At 40.8% G+C, this 20,634-nt stretch overlaps 1 protein-coding gene across 1 annotated transcript in view; it reads left to right on the plus strand.

Moving 5' to 3' along the window:
• Positions 1 to 2,229: 2,229 nt before the first annotated feature.
• The window catches only part of LOC139752770 (uncharacterized), a 199,302-nt gene continuing 180,897 nt past the window's right edge, over positions 2,230 to 20,634 (plus strand). Inside the window, exon 1 of the mRNA XM_071668678.1 lies at positions 2,230 to 2,340. The gene's annotated coding sequence lies outside the window, so the exon portion shown is untranslated. The remainder of the gene's footprint in view (positions 2,341 to 20,634) is intronic.

Genomic DNA, 20,634 nt, shown 5'->3' on the forward strand with positions numbered 1-20,634 from the left:
AAAAGAAGGAACAGAGAAGGGGGCCAGGTGAGGATATTCCCTCAAAGGCCCAGTCCTCTGTTCTTAACGCTACCTCGCTATCGCGGGAAATGGCGAATAGTATGAAAAAAAAAAAAAAAAAAAAAATATATATATATATATATATATATATATATATATATATATATATATATATATATATATATATATATAACACCAGGATCTCTCTTATGGGGCTCTTGCAGTTTCAAGGCTGCGCTACAATCAGTAGCAGGGAAATGATGGACTCCATTCTTGAGACAACTTTAATAAGAGTGTGCTCCGTTTCACCCATTGACGATGATTGTACGTCGTCGGTGATTTTCAACTCTGTAAAACCTTAAGCAGCTGGAATCCGGTAACTCCTCTATAAGACAGCTAGAAAATGGAAATGTGCAAATGAGAGCATTCTTAGACGTTTTCTTACGCTAACAAGCTAAGTGTTTCATTTTCCTTGTGTTTATCAGCAAATGCAAAATCACGCTCACCACTGTAACCTATTGCAATATATATATATATATATATATATATATATATATATATATATATATATATATATATATATATATATATATAAGAGAAAGAAACTTGAAGGATATGACATAATGCACCTAAGCGATATGAAGAGGATCGTGAGGGTGGTGGAGTGAAAGGGAGGTTACTGTGGTGAGTGACTTTGGATGCCGGCCCGCCTGTATCCTGCCATCAGTCTAGCTTGCAGCCCCGTATTGAGCAGCGCCAGGGTTGCTAGCAGTGTCGCATGGTGTACCGCTCGTTGTCAAGCCCCACAGTGGATGTGTTTTAACGAGTAAACGAAGTAATGTGAATGGATTTCTTGTCTTGGTTTCTGCATTTCTAATTCAGATATGATGCCTGGCCAATATACTTTTGCATCTTCGAATTTATCATATTTCTTGGTGGAATTCACGAGTGTTATAATTGCAAGAAGAGTTTAGTTTGCGGTTTTTAGTGGACATATGATTTGATCGAATCTTTTAAGTTGTATAATTTCATGTATGGACGTTTTAAGTGTGAAATATGGAGTGTTTTAAGGAACAACGGATTATACTTTATTAGTCTTTACGTTGATTATGATGATACCATTTTTGTATAAATAGAGGTTTGGCGTAAAGGAAAATACAGAGCAGTTGAGAATACGTTTCACAAGCTGAAAGGTATCTTGTACCAAGTTAAATGTTTTGCCTGGGAATGACAGGTGATCATCATAAATATTTATGGTAACCGACAATTACACACACACACACACACACACACACATATATATATATATATATATATATATATATATATATATATATATATATATATATATATATAGTGATGTCCCAGCGCATAATGACTTACTAATTACGAAAGATGTTACTTTTTGTCATACGATTTTCAAATGAAACGTTTGATGTCATCTCCCACCTATCCTCATTATATGGGAAACCGCCATAATAATACAATTGACACTTACAAGTCAGAGACAAATCAACATTCAGGCGCATGTCCAAGTCATGGGGTAGGGGCGAATTTCCAGTATTTGGTCAAGGGGTGGAAGGATGATTATAAACTCGCCATGATAACGAGGAAAAGCTCAAAGCAAGTTACCTGTAGGAACACATTATATATCTGGGAACCTGGCACCATTTGAGCTACTTGGATATTGAATTGATTTATATCAAACTCCCATGAAACTGAATACAAAAGTAGAAAAGTAGAGTTTATTATGAATCATGCGTCCATTTTTGAAAAATAGATTCATGACATTCAACAACATAAAATACCTGTCGTCCCCTGGGATGTAATAAATTAATTACAATCAATAAGATGAGTGGTTTTTGTTTCATGACACAAAGTAATATGCTTTGCGGAGAAAATTTCGTCACAAACATTTGTTACTGATTTAAGATTGCAATTGGAATATTATTATTATTATAAAGTTTACCGTATACTGTATATAGCATAAGAGAAGGGTGGGGGTGGGTCATTACCATTGCACCCATTGTACACACTCCTAAATGAAGGTAGGAATAAGTAATGAGGACAAATTTTTTTCTGTGGTGAGATTGTGCGTGTTACATTATTGTGTGAAGTATGCAGATCCATTACATCACAACTAACTTGAAAATGATAAAAGAACACAATGAATGTTAAGTTAAATAAATTCGAATTGGTAGCTAAAGAAATGCACTCTCATTCTTGCAGGAAGTATGTTGTCAACACTTATCATGATATAAAATGTGCAAGAACCTGAGATCCTAGCAACACTACATCCTGTAAATCCGGTCATCAGCAAGCGCCTGCACATCAACCTGAGTAAGTATTATGATGAAAAGCTTCTGTTTTTGGGATTATTAACCGGAACTGATTACTTTCCGTCGAACAGAATGGGCAGGGAGAGCTGAAGGGGAAGGGATGAGTCTCTTGGCCTTGGGTTTGGCTGGAGGCCTGGACCCGAGCTATTTTATTTCTTTCTCTTAGAATCTAACAGATATTGATATAATAGATTTAGTTTGATACTTTATTAACTTTTTAAATTTCACACGTATAGATCTAAAAACGTCTGTTGCTGTGATTTTCCTTTGTTTTTTGGGCTCGTTGCATTCCTAATTTTAGATCAAATTTGTCTAAGTTTTCAAAAATGTTAAAAAGGAAATACCCGGCGATTACGAAATGGTCCCGAGTACCACACGTGTTGGCCCTCGACGTACCAGCTTTTCTTTTTTTTGATTCAAGGCGATGTTTTCCTGGTTTGACAGGATGAATAACGAAGTTCCAAGAATGGGCGTACCGTTGGTTACCAAGACTTAACTGATGAAGTGTCAGGTGTTTATTACCTGTTTGTTAATATGGGAAGGACCCATACACTCGTGGAGCCTCCTCTTCTCTTACCTGTTTTATGTCAGTATGGTTAGGAGCTGTCGTAACATTAATGCAATGATACTTTTCGGCTGTTTCTTAGAGGTTAGATATATGATATTAATATTAACCGCGATGAAAATTCTCGTATGTTCCCGCTGGATAATTATGGTTAGGAACCTTTAACAGTAACTTATACGAATACAAATTTCTGTAAATGTTGCGTGGCGTATTGATACATATTACTAGTATTAATTATCTGACTAATCTGTAAAGCATATTTTGTTTTAGGCCTTAATATTCTTAACCCATAAAGAATAATGTGGTATGTTACTATACACTGTCTGTCGTTGCTACAGATGAAAGTACACATAGAGAAAATTAGGATTTTGATGAATGATGTTCAAGCATGTAAGAATAACCCAAGTCAGGAAAAAGTGCTCACTACGGCGAACTGATGGAGTAATCTTTTCAAATTGTGCTGACTCTTGCAACGTCATTTTCCCCAAAACACGAATGAGGTTATGTTAAAAGTCAATCAATGGTTAACTTCAAAGTAATTTAGGCAAATATAATCAAACGTTTATTCTCAAGCGAACTGAAGTTGTTGGGTCTGTGTCTTTTGTGAAAACAAGTTCTAAGAACCACTGATCATGACTGGCAAATGACATCTTAGCACATTTAATCGGACCTTTACAAAATTAAAAGACGAAATTAGAATCTATTGTTTTTGAGAGCCAACGTGTTTGTAGTTGAACTTTCCTGTGTATCTACAGGTTTAAAGATAGGATTTTGGGTGATGTGATCATGATAGGTTTGGGTAAACAACTGTTTAACTCACATTAAATATGGGTGGCTGCATCAGTTGGTTGTTGTGACTAAGGTGCAGTGCCATGTTCATTCATTCGCAATCTTGACAAACTGCAGAGGTAATCAGAGAGTAAACAAGGCTCTCTTGTTTTATGATTTCTGCTTCTCTTGTTTGACCTCAATTTTTTTTACATTTAACCTGGGAGAGTATTACCACTTCCACAATTACTGTAATGATTAAAACTTTCAAGAAACTTCTTTTATACAACGTTATTTACGTAAGGGTACGTCACAGTCATTACCGTAGCCTCTATGTAGCGAAAGAATGGCCTCAGGCTGTGCTCCAGGCTTGCGTGCTAGCCACCTAAGCACTTTGACCTCTCTTCCTAACCAGTGACATTTCTGCGAATTTCTGTTATATCATTCGTAGATATTCTAGGTCAGTAGGTATCACTTGTCGATACCTACTTTATATATAAATATAATCTAGCTTTCAGTGTTGTTTACGGTAGTCTTTTTCAAATGTCCCTGGAAAAATGAATTTCTCGCATTTTTTTTCGTAGATTCTAATGAGTAAAGATTTATAGGTCTGACCAGTGAACGTAGGGACTACATTGATTTTGTCTCGTATGATCAAGGATAACGTAGAGGGTTAGTCGTATTCAGATCTGTAAATGTATGGCATGAGGAAAAATGTACATAAAAACACTTAAATGAAAACCCTAAGTTAGATGAGTAATGCGGCTTCGCTTGTTAACAAGAAGTCTTCTTGATGCTTGAACTACACATCGTCATTCCAGTAGATTTTATGAATGCTCTTAGCTGAGACACTTTCCATGTTTCCTTGCCAAGCAAACGCTGAGCTTGATGTATTTCCCTAGTCACTAGCATCTCGGTACGACGGACGAGAGGCTTGCCACCAGCTACCGTCAACACGCATCCTATGTAAAGGGCACACAGACCTTCGTTGCTCGAACCCTGACCACGACACTGGGAACGAATTACGGTAAAATGCTTTGTGCATGTATGAGAAGAAAGTTCCCACTGTAAAAGCATGTAATAATCTACTTGTTCACTTCCTCCCCATACTTTGTGAAGAAAGTTTTATGGCTCAATTTCTGATGTCTTTAAAGCACAATTTAAAAATGTGACCGGATATTTTTTTTAGTCATGTCAGTTACTGTATGATGGTCGTACTTATGTAATATCATATATATATATATATATATATATATATATATATATATATATATATATATATCTATATATATATTATCCCTGGGGATAGGGGAGAAAGAATACTTCCCACGTATTCCCTGCGTGTCGTAGAAGGCGACTAAAAGGGGAGGGAGCGGGTGGCTGGAAATCCTCCCCTCTCGTTTTTTTTTTGATTTTCCAAAAGAAGGAACAGAGAAGGGGGCCAGGTGAGGATTTTCCCTCTAAGGCCCAGTCCTCTGTTCTTAACGCTACCTCGCAAACGCGGGAAATGGCGAATAGTATGAAAAAAATATATATATATATATATATATATATATATATATATATTTTTTTTTTTCATTTCATACTATTCGCCATTTCCCGCATTAGCGAGGTAGCGTTGAGAACAGAGGACTGGGCCTTTGAGGGAATATCCTCACCTGGCCCCCTTCTCTGTTACCCCTTTTGGAAAATTAAAAAAAAAGCGAGAGGGGAGGATTTCCAGCCACCCGCTCCCTCCCCTTTTAGTCGCCTTCTACGACATGCAGGTGAGGATATTCCAAAAAAGGCCCAGTCCTCTGTTCTTAACGCTACCTCGCTAACGCGGGAAATGGCGAATAGTTTAAAAGAAAAGAAAAAAAAATATACATATATATATATATATATATATATATATATATATATATATATATATATATATATATATATATATATATATATGCTGTTAGCCACGAGGAAAAAGATACAAGGGTAAGTTCCCAAGTGCATTTTCGTGTGATGATTACATTGTCTGGGAGATACAATGTGCCGCAGGTATCTTTTAACTGGGGAAGATTTTCAAAAGGGCCCATTTATGTGCGAGATGATAACTCACAAGGAATAAAACAATTCACATTGTTACACCAAAGGGTCTAGTTTCTTAGTGCAAAAATGGCTTTTTGAACACGAGTACCGGGGAGAAGGAATGCCCTTGGACTATGTGAATGAAACACACACATCTTGGACCTACAACAGCGTGTAGTGATACGCTCACTATATTGTGCCCATTCATCACCTTTCCCATGTTGAGTATGTGTGGTCGGAAATAAATGGATTTCTTAGCTTCGTATTCTCCGCGGCCAACATCCGTCTTTCGTCCTACACGCCGAATGTGCCGCAGGACCGACCCTGGTTTCCACGTATAACGTCACGACACAACCAACTTTCACTGTAGAGGAGCATGTAGTGAGGGTTATGGGGGCGAGAGCGGCCACCCTCACCCGAGGACAAGGTCGTCGCCACCCACCCACCCACCCACACTCCTCAGGAACGCCCCACTTCACGTTATTTCATTAACAATATTAATTAAAAACGTCATTGATGATACTGTAACCTATTACAGTTCATTCTATTTAGCCTAGATGATGTAAACGAAACTCATATAAACACTGCTGTTGTTAACATGCCACTCAGAATCCTTACTTCGAAATTCAGTTGTGTTGTCACTAGGAGAGGAGTTGCTTTGTAAATCTCCTGAGAGTACCAGCCACTTAAGCGTCTCCGTGCTCCCCAACGCTTGTTTCTGTAGCGTTCCCAGCCTCGTCTGTAGCGCACACTCCACTGGAGTTTACAAACACCTTGACATCCCACAACGAATAGGCTTCTAGGAGCAACAGAAACAAATGAAGTTATGATTTGGTAGATTTAGCAATACCAGACAGCAGTATTGGATCACTCAGAATTATAGTACCGTTAACGACAATAGTAAAGGAATTTGCAACTCAAAGTCACCCGTACATCCTGACGGCATCTCGGGGTCACATGGTAACACTGACGGCTCATGAGGATCACCTAGTAACACTGGCCGCGGCTGGAGGTCACCTGGTAACACTGACGGTGGTTGGAAGTCACCAGATGACATTGTCAGCAGCTGGAGGTCTAGCCTGTTACAAAGCGAAGAAGGAAATTGTTACAGTTGATGTTTGACGGAACTTAAAGCTAGGGTATAGTTTTGGAGTTCTGAGTAATCAGGAAAAAAGTTCAGACGGTGTTATTATTGGCTGTCCTCTCACATTTCCAAAAAAATTTCTGTCAGTGAATTAATTTCTTGCATTACGTCGTTCTCGTGTCAATCAAGTACATTAACTCGCACCACCAGACCGTGATGTCATTATGCTTCGACATACGCCATGTACTTCTTCGATTGGCGCAGCTTCTTCATTGGAACAGAACTTAGAAATAGTATCTATGAAATTCGAAGATCCAATAGCAAAACATATATTATTAATTATAATCCCAGGAGCCCTTCAATGGGTGTTCCTGCAGTTTCAAAGCTGCTCTTCAGTTAGCAGCGGGATATTATGAACTACTTCGGTACTCTCTTTCGTCATCAGACGATAATACAGCCTCGCCAAAGGGGACTTTTCACTCGCGATATAACCTCAAGCAGACTGATTCCTGAAACAAAGAACACATATGATAGGTAAAAGCCAGGCTGAATGATAAAGTCTGTCATACTCGAGGTGTACTTTGTCAACTGCTTTACAACGCTTTCGTATAGAGCCAATAAGAACTGAGCCGTCCGCAGTGAAATACTAAAATTAACTATTGCTGGACGGTGAACATCTAGAGTAAGCAAGCACTAACTCTAACAAGAATTTTCTGTATTGGGTGTCTTAGAATTTTACGTTTGATTTTATCAATTATATATATATATATATATATATATATATATATATATATATATATATATATATATATATATATATATATATATATATATATATTTTTTTTTTTTTTTTTTTTTTTTTTTTTCATGTATCCAGACTGTACTTGTCAGACGTGGCCAGTTGGAATCAGTCTGAACTTACCATGATGTTAGACTCTGATCTTTGTCTCTCAACATAACGGTGCCAGATTATATAGGTCATCTTTGAGCTTCCCGATATTATTCATGATGAAACTCATACGCTTCCTGACGGAGGCCAAGCGCTCAGCCCATGGAGTTGCTGGATGACCACAGTTTTCGTAACCTTAAGGAATCCTCAGTAAGTGTTTGGATATGTGTTATTACGAAGGTAAACTGAAATGATGTACAGGGATCTTTGCTTTTATAATGAAAATATGGTATGTGTGAAAGAAAGCAGTGATACGATTGAGCGGTTTGAAACAGACGTGGGAGTGTTTCAAGGTTGTATGATGTCACCAGACTTGTTTAATGTTTTCGTGGATGGGGGCTTTACATGAAATGATAGCGAGGTGTGGATAATAGCTGAGTACTACGAAATAAGGTAGAAACAAGGACGTTATCACAGCTATTGTATGCAGATGCTGTTGCTTTGTTAGTTGACGTTGGGTAGAATAGTGGATACATCTGACGATGTGTAGATGGAGGAGGACGCTGAAGATGAATGCAAGTAAGACGCTAGTTTTCGCTAGAGATTGGAATGTCACTTTGTGATATCAGTTTGTATGGTACAAGGACAAATTGGTAGATCGTGGGAGAGATGGATACCTGCCGCGAGAGTATTGGCTAAAGCTGGGGATATTCCAGATGAGGATGGTAAAAGAGTGACTGTGGATCAGATGGAATAGTAATGTGTTGTGTGTAAAGTTGGTGTGACTGGTGACTTTGGTCTGATTTGAAGAATCACTTTAACGTGTAAAGTGAAAAAAGTAGGCTTCACCTTCGTACTATGGAAGCCCAAGTTTCACTTTAACACGGCGTGGATAGAGGATGTGTGTGAGTGATTTTGAAAGGTAGTACTGCGTACCTGATCTAGCACAATGAGAATAGGAATGAAGTTAATGATGATAGATCGACTGATAAAGAGACATCTTGGTTCTAGGCTCCTTCCTTCACATTCGTTCTTCGTCCCAACACACCGGTGTGGCTTTTATGTTGAATGGTCCTCAGTTTTGTTTTGGACGCGTCACTATTGATGTTTTTGGAGAATCCTTAATTTTTTGTTGTTGACAAGCATATTGATGAATTGATGGAGGATCCTCAGTCTTTTGACACGACCTTCGCCATTAGTGATGTGCTGTCCGACAACCACAGTTTACCATACTAAGCTTTTGCTTACCCTGATCTGTTCAGCCTATTTCGAAATGCGAACCGACTGAAATAATTGATAAACATAATCTTTTTTTTCTTCTAGTAAATGATGATGACGATGCTAGGGAAAGTGTCACGCGAACAGAATATGGTTGCGTAGAATCACGATGGGTTTGCCCAGAGGAGGTAACACTCTCGTCACAGCCTCGCGAGCAGACTGATGACCAACCACCTCCCCGAATTAGCTGGTCATTATTGGTGAGTTTTATCACCAGGTTTTTCTCCAGCGGATAGAAATACGCGATGAATTTCCTTTTTTTTATCATTGTGAACAGTCAACAGGAAACCCACACGACGATGGGAGTCTGTTGGCATTAAAACGATGAAAAAATCCAACAAATCTTGTTGCAGTTGTATGTTTACATTGACTGGTACGTCTTGTTTCACACACACACACACACACACACACACACGCACATTTTCCCCGTGGACTTATAGGAATATTATATATATATATATATATATATATATATATATATATATATATATATATATATATATATATATATATATACATGGTCATGTTTGTTTACCCTGAAGGGAAACATCGTCTGTAACATGGTTTACAGCGACAATAATTCTTACTCGTCATTAACTACAAATGGAAAACATTCTCTCTATTGCCTTCGAGTTTTAAATATTACGTAGTAACACCACCCTCATTGATATCATCATTACGATGTGGGTTTATTAGATACACTTGAAAGGTTGACCTGTCATCCGGGTCCGTATCTTGGTGGTTGGGAAGCTGCTGCTGCTGTTGCTGTAGGGTGCACGTAATGCTTGGGGACCGCGCGACGGAACGGAGACGGGCCCACGCACGGGAGGGAGGTCGCTCCTCCGCACGGCGGCCGGGCCATTTATAGGGGCCAGGGCCATGCATGGGGACGACGCCCGCCGTGCTGCGGCCTCGGCCAACGAATTGCATGACATGATTCAAGGGTTGGGTCCTGTAATGGTTATGATTTATGGAATACCAGTGTTGCACAGTGGAATGTGAACGGAAAGTAAGTATGACATTACATGTATGTGTGTGTGTGTGTGTGTGTGTGTGTGTGTGTGTGTGTGTGCGACTGATGAGTTCGTTGCCTTAATGGTATGTGTCACGTTAAACACAGACATTTATGAGGGGCAACGGAACCCTGTGGAATGTGAAGGAGCGAAATTATGGAATGGTTATCCGTTTAGCTGGTACAATTGCCGGAAGGATGGGACACAGAGGCAGAGAAGTCCAGGTTTGATGGGAGAAACATGGACTTTGTAGCAAGTATCCTGAGACACGAGTGTGGCATGTGTTGCATGGAGCTGAGGCAGAGTTGGTTGGTGAAGGGCGATGGGTGTTGATGGTGAAGATATACTGTTAGAGGAAGATGACTAATGATGGTGAGGAGGCTTGTGTGTGTGTGTGTGTGTGTGTGTGTGTGTGTGTGTGTGTGTGTGTGTGTGTGTGTGTGTGTGTTTTACAGAAAGATGTGTCATGCCGAAGATGTTTAAGGAGACAATGCTTGCCTGTTTGTGCTTGTACGAGTTTATGTGTGAGTGTACGTGTTAATGTTTGTGTGCGTTTTTGTGTTTATCTTTATACATATGAGTGTGTATACATATAGTATGTGTGTTGGATGTGAACTATGTATTTGTCTATATTCGTGTATGTTCGTGTTTATGTGTCAATCTGCCAAGCTGTCTTCCTTTTTCCTACCATGCGTTTTCCCTAACTTATTTACGTTCTCTACGATCACTGTTTCTTCCCTTAGCTCATTCCACCAACTTATAAGTATGGAAGCATTTCCTCATGTCTTTCATAACTCGTTTATTGCTTAATTTCTTGTCATGTCTTGTTATTCAGGGATTCCTTTCCATAAAACTGTTTTTGTATCTACAATGTCATATCAGGTAAGGAAACTGAAAGCTGCACTCATGTCCTCTTATCTTCCTTCTATCCTTCATCGTAGGTAAGGCCATGGCTGCTACATTCTCCTTGTAACTCAGCTTCCTTGATGCATGCACAGCCTCTGTTGTCTGCCTTTGGACTTTCTCTTGTATATCTGGATTTCTCATCACGTAGAGTGCCTCAATTGGATCTAACGTATACTGCAAATATTTTTCCGAAGATCTTCTCTTCCATTTTTTCGAAAGCATTTCTAACATTGATAGGTTGAGTGTTTTCTTTAACATTTCTTAAAAAAAGAAGGTATTTTCAAGATGGGTCGGCTTATAGGATAACCCTTTAAACTCCTCAACACGTACCTAAATTCCCTTAATGTGTCACCTGAAAGATGATAGCCATAAACTGGCCTCATTTTCCTATGTTCTACCTTCTTTACTCTATATTTACCCGGGTTGACCTTCATCAACCTTGGATCTTTCCAAAATCGTAGATTGTGACAATCCTGAGCACTCGTTACTTTTCTCAGTTTTTTTTTTGCATCATCCGCAAACATTCTCAGATACAACTCGTTCATGTAGATGAGGAGTAATAACGGCCTCTTTGGTTACTTTAGCTTGGTTTAAAAAGGAACCTCTGACGTGTGTTCTTTGTTCCCTTGCTCCTCGGTAACTTTCGATCCACCGAAGGTCTGGAAAATCCGTGCTATTTTTCTGTTCATCTCCTGTGGAAGACTGTGTCCAGTGCTGTCTGGCAATCCGAGAACACTCGTTCAACCTACCCACTCTTTATTATTCATTTTTTGTTCAAGCCTAATGCCCCCTCAGTCATAGCAATTTACGAGTCGTCTTGATCCAATACCTCTCATATTGCTGCCCCTCGTATTGTATGTTATTTTCCATTGCAAGTATTTTGCTCATCCTATCTTCCATACCGACTTTCTTAAAAACAGGCACAACGTTTGCTCTCCGCAACTTCCTTGTCACTGATCTGTCTTGTTTTTTGTGTATTCCAGAGTTTTTGCCGCTATTATTTACCTATTACGGTGTGAATCTGTGTATAATATTAACCATTTTCACCTGGGTAGTTGGTGTCTCCTAACACTTTCAACGATTACGTATGATTTTTATTACCACAACAGTAATGGTATTGAAGATTATTCAAGTAAAATTTCAGTATATGGTATGATTATGTCAGAATTTTTTTTTCTTGTGCGTGAAAATATGTATTCAGTGGGATTACCCATGTTATGACAAAGTCCATGAGGGGTCCAAACTCACCTAATTAATTCATTTAAAGGTGTCGTCATTATCAATAATAGTTGTCAACGTTTTCTTCTTTTTTTCAGTATGTAATAAACGCGTACTGTGAACTGACGTGTTTATAGGTAACGTAAAGAGCTGACACGGTGGAGCAGTTTGAATCTGCGGGCTGGAGTGCATGTGTGAAAAAAAGCTATTTGTTTATGCGTGAAAGAGTAATGGATTATATTCTTTGTTACGCATCTGGTATATCACCATACGACACTGTTAGTCATTCTTTTTGGCCTTGCGTCATTAGTCTTCACACTCGTCATTCTGTAGAGCAACATATTACTAATGTATCTTTATGAAGAAGTGACCGACGTTTTCAAGTATCCATTACAATTTTAGGAAATTAACCGCGGATGTTGCTAGAAAACTGTACACTGATCAACACGAGGTTTGCTTACCTGAGGCGGGGAGAGGTGATTCAGTATTGTCCGAGGGCGGAAGTGTGGGTGGACTGGTGTGGGCGGTGCTTACGTGGGTGTAGGAGGAAAATGTGGTCATCAGCACCTCCTGCTGCACCACCCACCACACCGCCCACACACCAGCTCTTGCAACCCACTGTGCAGCTCCTTGGACGCCCCAGCAGGACTGTTGATGTCAGATCCTACCGGATTGTACCTCTTGCGACCACGTATGTGTTACAGTAGGTCCTGCCCCCACACCTGTGTTACAGTAGGTCCTGCCCCCACACCTGTGTTACAGTAGGTCCTGCCCCCACACACCTGTGTTACAGTAGGTCCTGCCCCCACACACCTGTGTTACAGTAGGTCCTGCCACCACACCTGTGTCACAGTAGGTCCTGCCCCCACACACCTGTGTTACAGTAGGTCCTGCCCCCACACACCTGTGTCACAGTAGGTCCTGCCCCCACACACCTGTGTTACAGTAGGTCCTGCCACCACACCTTTGTTAAATAACACATTTGTATTAAGTCATGCCACCACACCTGTTTTAAGTAAGTCCTCCCACCACACCTGTATTAACTAAGTCCTGTCTCCACACTTGTGCTAAATCCTCCCACCACACCTGTGTAAAGTAAGTCCCGTCGCCAAACCTGTGTTAAGTAAGTCCTGTCACCACACCTGTATAAAGCAAGTCCTCCTCTCACACCCGTGTTAAGTAAGTCCTGTCACCACAGCTGCGTTACACTAGGTTCAGTCACCGCCCCTTTGTTAAGTAGGCCCTGCCACCACAAGCATATTACAGTAGGCTCTGTCATCACAACTGCGGCGCAGTAGATCCCGCCAACGCGAACCGTATACCAATGATCATGTGATTTTAAGTTCCTTTTAATAGAGCCGCCAGAAAATGTTCCCATCATTTTTTTGTGGTGCAAACATTTGATTAATTTCATGTTATCTGTTTGCATTTTCTATGTTTGATAATAGTCACTAGAATGTCTTCACCATGTCGCCTTTTCATGTCTTCGATTCGCCTGTGTGTAGGCTTCGTCACTCAGTTGCTTCGGTTCAGTTTTCATCCGTGTGTCGACCTCTGCCATCATGTTATCGTGTCGTACACAGTACATGCAAGTCACAGCGGCGTTGCACAACCGAGTTGGGCAACCCTCACACTACACGGATGCTCTTGTATCTCACGGACGGTGCGATATGATCTACCTCTGTTGAACGTTGCCTTACAAGTCTTGGTTTTTACAATCACCTGTCTTTTGATCAGAGGTTCATCCTTTGATCATAGGTTCAGTTATCCACCTCTCAGCTCATCGGGTCTAAAACTTTAAAAGACAAATGTTCAATTTCCTGTATGAAACGTCTGCTGGGTCCGTCCTGGTAAGACAGGGTCTTGTTGAGCCCATCACTGCTAGACACATGAGAAGCGGCCAAAGACCTGCACTTTACCATTTAGACACCCGACCTACACAACGAACACACGTGTTCACTACATGTCCAGTCTCACATGACTGAGTAGAACTAGTTGAAACGACTGGACAAGGAATGTGATTCTCATTCGCCGTAGGACGATGGGCACTTTGATAGATATGTTGTCTTGATCACTGGGCCATTCGTGGTAGATGGAATAATCCCCGCTGGTTGAGGAGTGAGGAAGTGGTGAATTGCTTACAGATTCTCTGTCTGATATGTTTACGTTTTGTTTCAGTTATACCTTACGTAAGATCTTTTTATAGTGAACCTGCTAGGCTGGCTAGACGGATGATAACCGCATCTCTGTTTCTTATGATCACTGCTGTATGGACAGGATCAGGTAGGAAGTTGGAAGTGTTCATGATATTGCGGAAGAATTGTGTGGTGCCAAGCTGTTAGGCGTGTCATTCCCTGCTGCGCTCTCGCTGTTAGGCGTGGGATTCCCTGCTGCGCTCTCGCGTGTCTTGCTAGGCGCACCATCCTCTCTACCTCGGACGTTACCTGAGTCCACCCACATGTACCCTCCACACCAGCTGATTACTGGGAGACGTGTCTTGGTGCATACAGGGTAGAGGGCATCATGACTGGTGGAGTGTCTCATGACTATGTATTGTATACACGTGGCCCTCAGCCCGCCTCTGGCACCTAACGCACATAATCATACATCATATAATACCCTCCATCAGCCAGGATTCGAACCCAGAACCTTTTGCGTGGTAGTCGAGAAGGCTCCCCGACTCCCACGCGTTCATATACACTATATTTGTGTTATAATCATATATATATATATGGAAGCTGACCCATTATGTACTGTTGTTATCTCTAAGTACTTGGTACACGGGGTCTTCAGCCAACTTATGCAACATTATTCGCATACTTCAGGTTGTCGAGTGTTTTTAAAGGCCTTGTCTACGCCATCTCGCTTGGGATGGAGTGAAATGAAGTGATTTGAATAATTAACTGGCCGTGAGGATGTTGGCCTAGGGCAGGGAGACTGGCCCCCCATACTTCCATACTTAACCACACTCATTACTTAGACGTTCATGCCTTCCTTTTCCTGATGCCTAAAGGTGCCTCGCTGGTAAACGCTAATCGTCCACTTCTGGATTGTGGAGATCTAATGAGAGGTTCCTTGAATGCCTATTCGTCCTTTATTGTTTTGGGTCATTGGTAAACCATGAAACGTTGCGTGAGGACGAAGCTTCAGCCTTCCAGAAGTCCGGGAGGGAAGTGTGTCGAGGTAACGTTCATTGTCGGGTAATTGCTTGAGAGAGGATACTCTTCCCCCAAGGGAGGGGACTCTGGTGCCTCACGTGTTTCTTGTTGTTGTTGTTGTTGTCTCAGACATTCGCACGTCTGCACTGAGGTCTCACGTGAGTTTTAAAGTTTTGGAAATCGTTCACGAAGAATTATTGTACAAGGATGGAGCATTAATCCCCTACAGTAGTACTAACGAATCGAGAAAATACAGATTCTGTTAGATGCACGATTGACTGCTGAGTATTGGACGGAAGAGGAGGAACGAGAGATACATTTCTTTACATTATATTTAGTAATGTTTCCTCTGTGTTACCGTCCGCCGTGTGACGAACTGGTATATATATCTCTGGCACCGGAGACATGCGGCTGGAGAAACACTTGCGTGTGTGATGGAGACTAACTTAATGACAGAGAATGACCGGCTGTTGGCTGTGGTTGGCTCTCATACCGACTGTGGTCCTCAAGGCAACAAATGAACAAACAAACACACATACACACACGCAGAGAGAGAGAGAGAGAGAGAGAGAGAGAGAGAGAGAGAGAGAGAGAGAGAGAGAGAGAGAGAGAGAGAGAGAGAGAGAGAGAGAGAGAGAGGCTTCAACGGTGCAGTGATTAGCGTTACTGACTATGAGTCACCACCGGCCCGCATAGGTTCGAAATTTGGGCTCACTAGTCAGCCCGAAGCCAACCCAGGTATACATTGTCCCATCGGAGAGGATGAACACCTAGGGTGCGTATGTGTATATATATATGTATACACACAGGAATAAAATCATGGCACATGAATACAAGGCTTAAAGACGGGGCAGCACATGTATAATGATCTTCCACCTTAGCACACGTATAGTAATCATACACACACACACACACACACACACACACACACACACACACACACACCAATAGAAATATAATTCCTTCGGGTACGTACACGAATCCTGGTGAAAGCTGACCTGTAGCCCCTTAGCAGCGGCGTATTTCCCTTTTCCTGGTGTTTACTCTGGCAGAGTTTCACGTATGATTTACGGGCCATGGACGGGTCTCGGCCAGAAAAGTCATTTCTGTCTCTGATCGAGCTCTGATGTGCTTGCAGGATACTTGGTTGATATTCGAGTCAAGTGTAGCATGACGGTAGATTACTTCCTTCTTATCCTCATGGCCTGTGTGTGCGTCGTGAAAGGCGCTCCGTGCGGCTTGTTGGTGTTCAAGGATCTGGTGCCGCTGGTATTTCTTAAGCAGTGGAGCCCTTCCTGGGTGACCACCTCAGAACTGGAAATCATCGTCTTTAGAAATGTGAGTGGTCAACTCCTCACTGACATTTCCCACTGAGTAGGAGGACCCCCTTGGGTAATATCATCGCTGCATTATATAATGGCAGAAGACGGAGCAGCTGCGTCGTCGCGGGTGAGTACATTTGAAGTTTGTCCTCATTTTCACGACGAAGAAAACGGATTCGTTCTATTGCGTGGGCTGACGGTCGCGTCAGTAGTTGGGTAGGGCTGACAGTGGAGTTTGTGGTGTCGTAAACATGTCTTTCAATGTCCCAGTGACAACTTGTTGCTATTTTGGGAAACGGTGTATCCAAGGGCAAGACAGAGTTCTATACATCCACACACACACACACACTCTCTCTACTCTCCCAGGCTTCCTCCCACACCCATACTGCTAGGCTTACTCATATACTTACACTGCCAGACGTCCTCAGTCCCTTAGGCATCTTCCCACACCAACACCACCAGGCTTCCCATATCCACGTTTGTATTACTAAAACGCTGCGTATAGTTAGTCTGTGTGTATAGATATCGGTCTGTCTCTCATTATGTGTGTGTGTGTGTGTGTGTGTGTGTGTGTGTGTGTGTGTGTGTGTGTGTGTGTGTGTATGAGGAGACGTAGGAGACCAAATTGGAGGTGGAAGGATGGAGTGAAAGAGATTTTGAGCGATCGGGGCCTGAACATGCAGGAAGGTGAAAGGCGTGCAAGGAATAGAGTGAATTGGAACGATGTGGTATACCGGGTTCGACGTGCTTTCAGTCAATTGAACCAGGGCATGTGAAGTGTCTAGGGTAAACCATGGAAAGTTTTGTGGGGCCTGGATGTGGAAAGGGAGCTGTGGTTTCGGTGCATTATACATGACGGCTAGAGACTGAGTGTGAACGAATATGGCCTTTGTTGTCTTTTCCTAGCGCTACCTGGCGCAAGTGCGGGGGAAGGGGGTTGTCATTTTCATGTGGCGGGGTGGCGACGAGAATGAATAAAGGCAGCAAGTATGAATTATGTACACGTGTATATATGTATATATATATATATATATATATATATATATATATATATATATATATATATATGTTGCAATGTATAGGTATGTATATGTACGTGTGTGGACGTGTATGTATGTGTATGCATGCGTATGTGGGCGGGTTGGGCCATTCTTTCGTGTTTCCTTGCGCTACCTTGCTAACGCGGAAGACAGCGACAAAGTATAAATAGAAAAATAATATATATATATATATATATATATATATATATATATATATATATATATATATATATATATATATATATATAAAGTGATATGGTTATAGAATAGTTATCGTGTGAGAATTATAGAAAATGGTTGAGTAGTGGAATTTCACACATACCATTTTCTTTTGATATGATCGTGGTATTTCTTTGTCTGGCCGCGAGGTGGCAGCACCATTTCCCTGTGGTTTTTGTTTACGTTTGTGTGACACTTGTTTGAATCCACTACAAGGCTTATCGAGGTGTTTCGTAGGATGTAGTTTAGCACATATGGAAAATGGCCACCTCAGACTGTGATAATAGCTCAGCAAATCTCAGTTTAAAGCTTCGGCGAGGCTCTAGCGATTCCAGAGAGTCGTTTTATATGGATTTTGACCGCGGCATAGACTCAGACATTGAGGAGGTGTCCAGCAAGCCGAGGAGTTCAACGTTCGTGGGTTCTATGACGCTTGAAGCTGTGAAGTACGACAGCGAAGATGAAGCTCTCATTGAGCTCAGAGAGAGAAAACTACTAGTCAAAAGGTCTGCAGATAATTAGTTTCACTGTAGAGATATTTTGACAGTCAAAAGTTGATTCGTATCATTTATTCATTCAGTGGCGTTTGGATGTGTCTGTTGCCATATTTGACTGTGATTCTTATTTTGTTTTTCCATAGTATTTCCTTTATCATTTGTATTTGCAAGGTCAGCCGTAGAAACATAGATATATTTAGGCATTTATACATTTTTAGTCCTCATTAGTGTTCTGTTTTTACATCGTTCGAAGAGTTGTCAATATTACTTTCAGTTTTTCACTCTTGCTTTATCAAACATTTTGCTTCTGATCCTATTATCACTACTTTTTTTTTATTGTATCCTTAAACCCTTAAGATCATGGGACAGTTAGATTAGCAAAAGCGAAATAAACATGGAGAGTGGAACGTAAATTTTTTTTCGAATATACTGTATTTGTGATTTGGTGGCTGGCTGTTGTTACATAGACGCATATGTACAGTGATGAATATGGAATACATGATAATATTTTTCATATTCAAGCACTGTAAAACACAGTAGCCGAGAGAGATAGCACCTGTGGAGCCAAATTAGTATTCACCAACGTGAGCTTAGAAACGGTAATGGAGAGGCAGAGGGAGGCAACGTGACCCAAGTGGGGGAGGAAAGATGCTGACCCAGCCGTTTTGGTGATGAGCGTGTGGTAAGGGCGTGCTCTGTCCCATGGCTTGCTGATCGTTATCACTTCGCTTATGCTCGTTGGGCCGTTGTACCTCAGTAGTTCTCTTGTGCTCTTGATCAAATTAATGTTTGGTTAACACATGCCATCATCCGTTTCCCATGACAGGCATTGGGGGTATTGTACTGGACTGTTGTTATTGGCTTGGGTGGCATCCCATTGCGTTCAGGAGCCATTAAAAGCGGTTTCCATGTATTCTGTATTGCTCAAAAGTTTCATGAAGTGTGTTTTTTTTCTGTGCACATATCTGAGCCAAAACATTTGCGTCATTATAAAAGTATAGTATTTGAAAAAAAAAAATATTAATAGGGGAAATCACTACGTAGCACCCGACTCTTGGGAGCTCATATTACAGTTCAATGTTGGTTTCTTAGTGCCAATAACAATAACGTTTTTTCAGTAACTGCCTCAAGCTTTAGGCTTTGTTCACCAGTGCATGGTTTGCACTAGTGACAAACCATCCTTCAAGTGCTAATTGATATGAATTTATATAAAGACTTGGAAATATGAGAATATGATTTACTATTCACTATCCGGCAGTCACTCCGAGTGGATAGGGAGTAGGGTGCGTGTGTCGCTAACTATTTTTCCGAATCTTGTGTTGGACGCAGGTTACTGATTCTGACTTCGACTTTTAGCTACTGGTAGTTATCATAGCCAACTCATATTTATAAGAAAGCATGAACGATGAGCGTGCTAGCTCTCTCTCTTCTACAAATTTGGCTATTAGACTATATGTAAAGAAAAGTCAGTCGCTATTTCTGGATAGTTTTCCTTCGAATCCATATCATATTAATACATATTTAGTTGTCTGCTGTCTGTGCTTCTAGACACGGTATATGCATTCACATACCGTTTTGTTTTCAATGTATGCCAAACTAACACCCAGGATTTTTTTTTTTCAGTTTCTTACATTACTTATAGAGGTTCTTGGACTTGTTTTAGGTAAAGTAGGATTGCTAGTCTTTAATTTTCTGTATTCCTTCTCGATTATTAATTTCTCGTTGAGCTTTTATGATATATATTTTCAAGAAATATTTTAGATTTTATTCATGTAGCAAACACCCATAATGTACATATTACAGGCTTATTATCCTTTCTTTATAGGCTCCGATGATGGTGTATGTAAATACTGGAGCATTAGCCAATAAATCAAAGATTTCATCCTAACCCTGGTGATTCTTTTCACACACACACACACACACACACACACACACACACACATATATATATATATATATATATATATATATATATATATATATATATATATATATGTGATGAATAATCAGAACACATCCACTTCAAGATTTCTTTTGTAATTTTCACAAAGAAATTATAGTTAACTTTGTTTTTTTCAGTGGAAGGGAATCGTGTCAAGTAATAGATTTTTATGGAGATTTTGCCTGACTGGCAGCTGTCGCTTAGTCTCATTTGTGTTGTGGATTCCATTGTCCTAGCGAGGGCTTGGAGAGCGTGACGCGGCAGATGTTATTTTCGAAAGGAAAACAATGGCTGGAACAGCTGCGACCACAAGAGGGTGGCTCTTTGAAACCCCC

The sequence above is a fragment of the Panulirus ornatus genome, chromosome 13 (assembly GCF_036320965.1).
Source record: "Panulirus ornatus isolate Po-2019 chromosome 13, ASM3632096v1, whole genome shotgun sequence".
NCBI classification, from domain to species: Eukaryota; Metazoa; Arthropoda; class Malacostraca; order Decapoda; family Palinuridae; genus Panulirus; species Panulirus ornatus.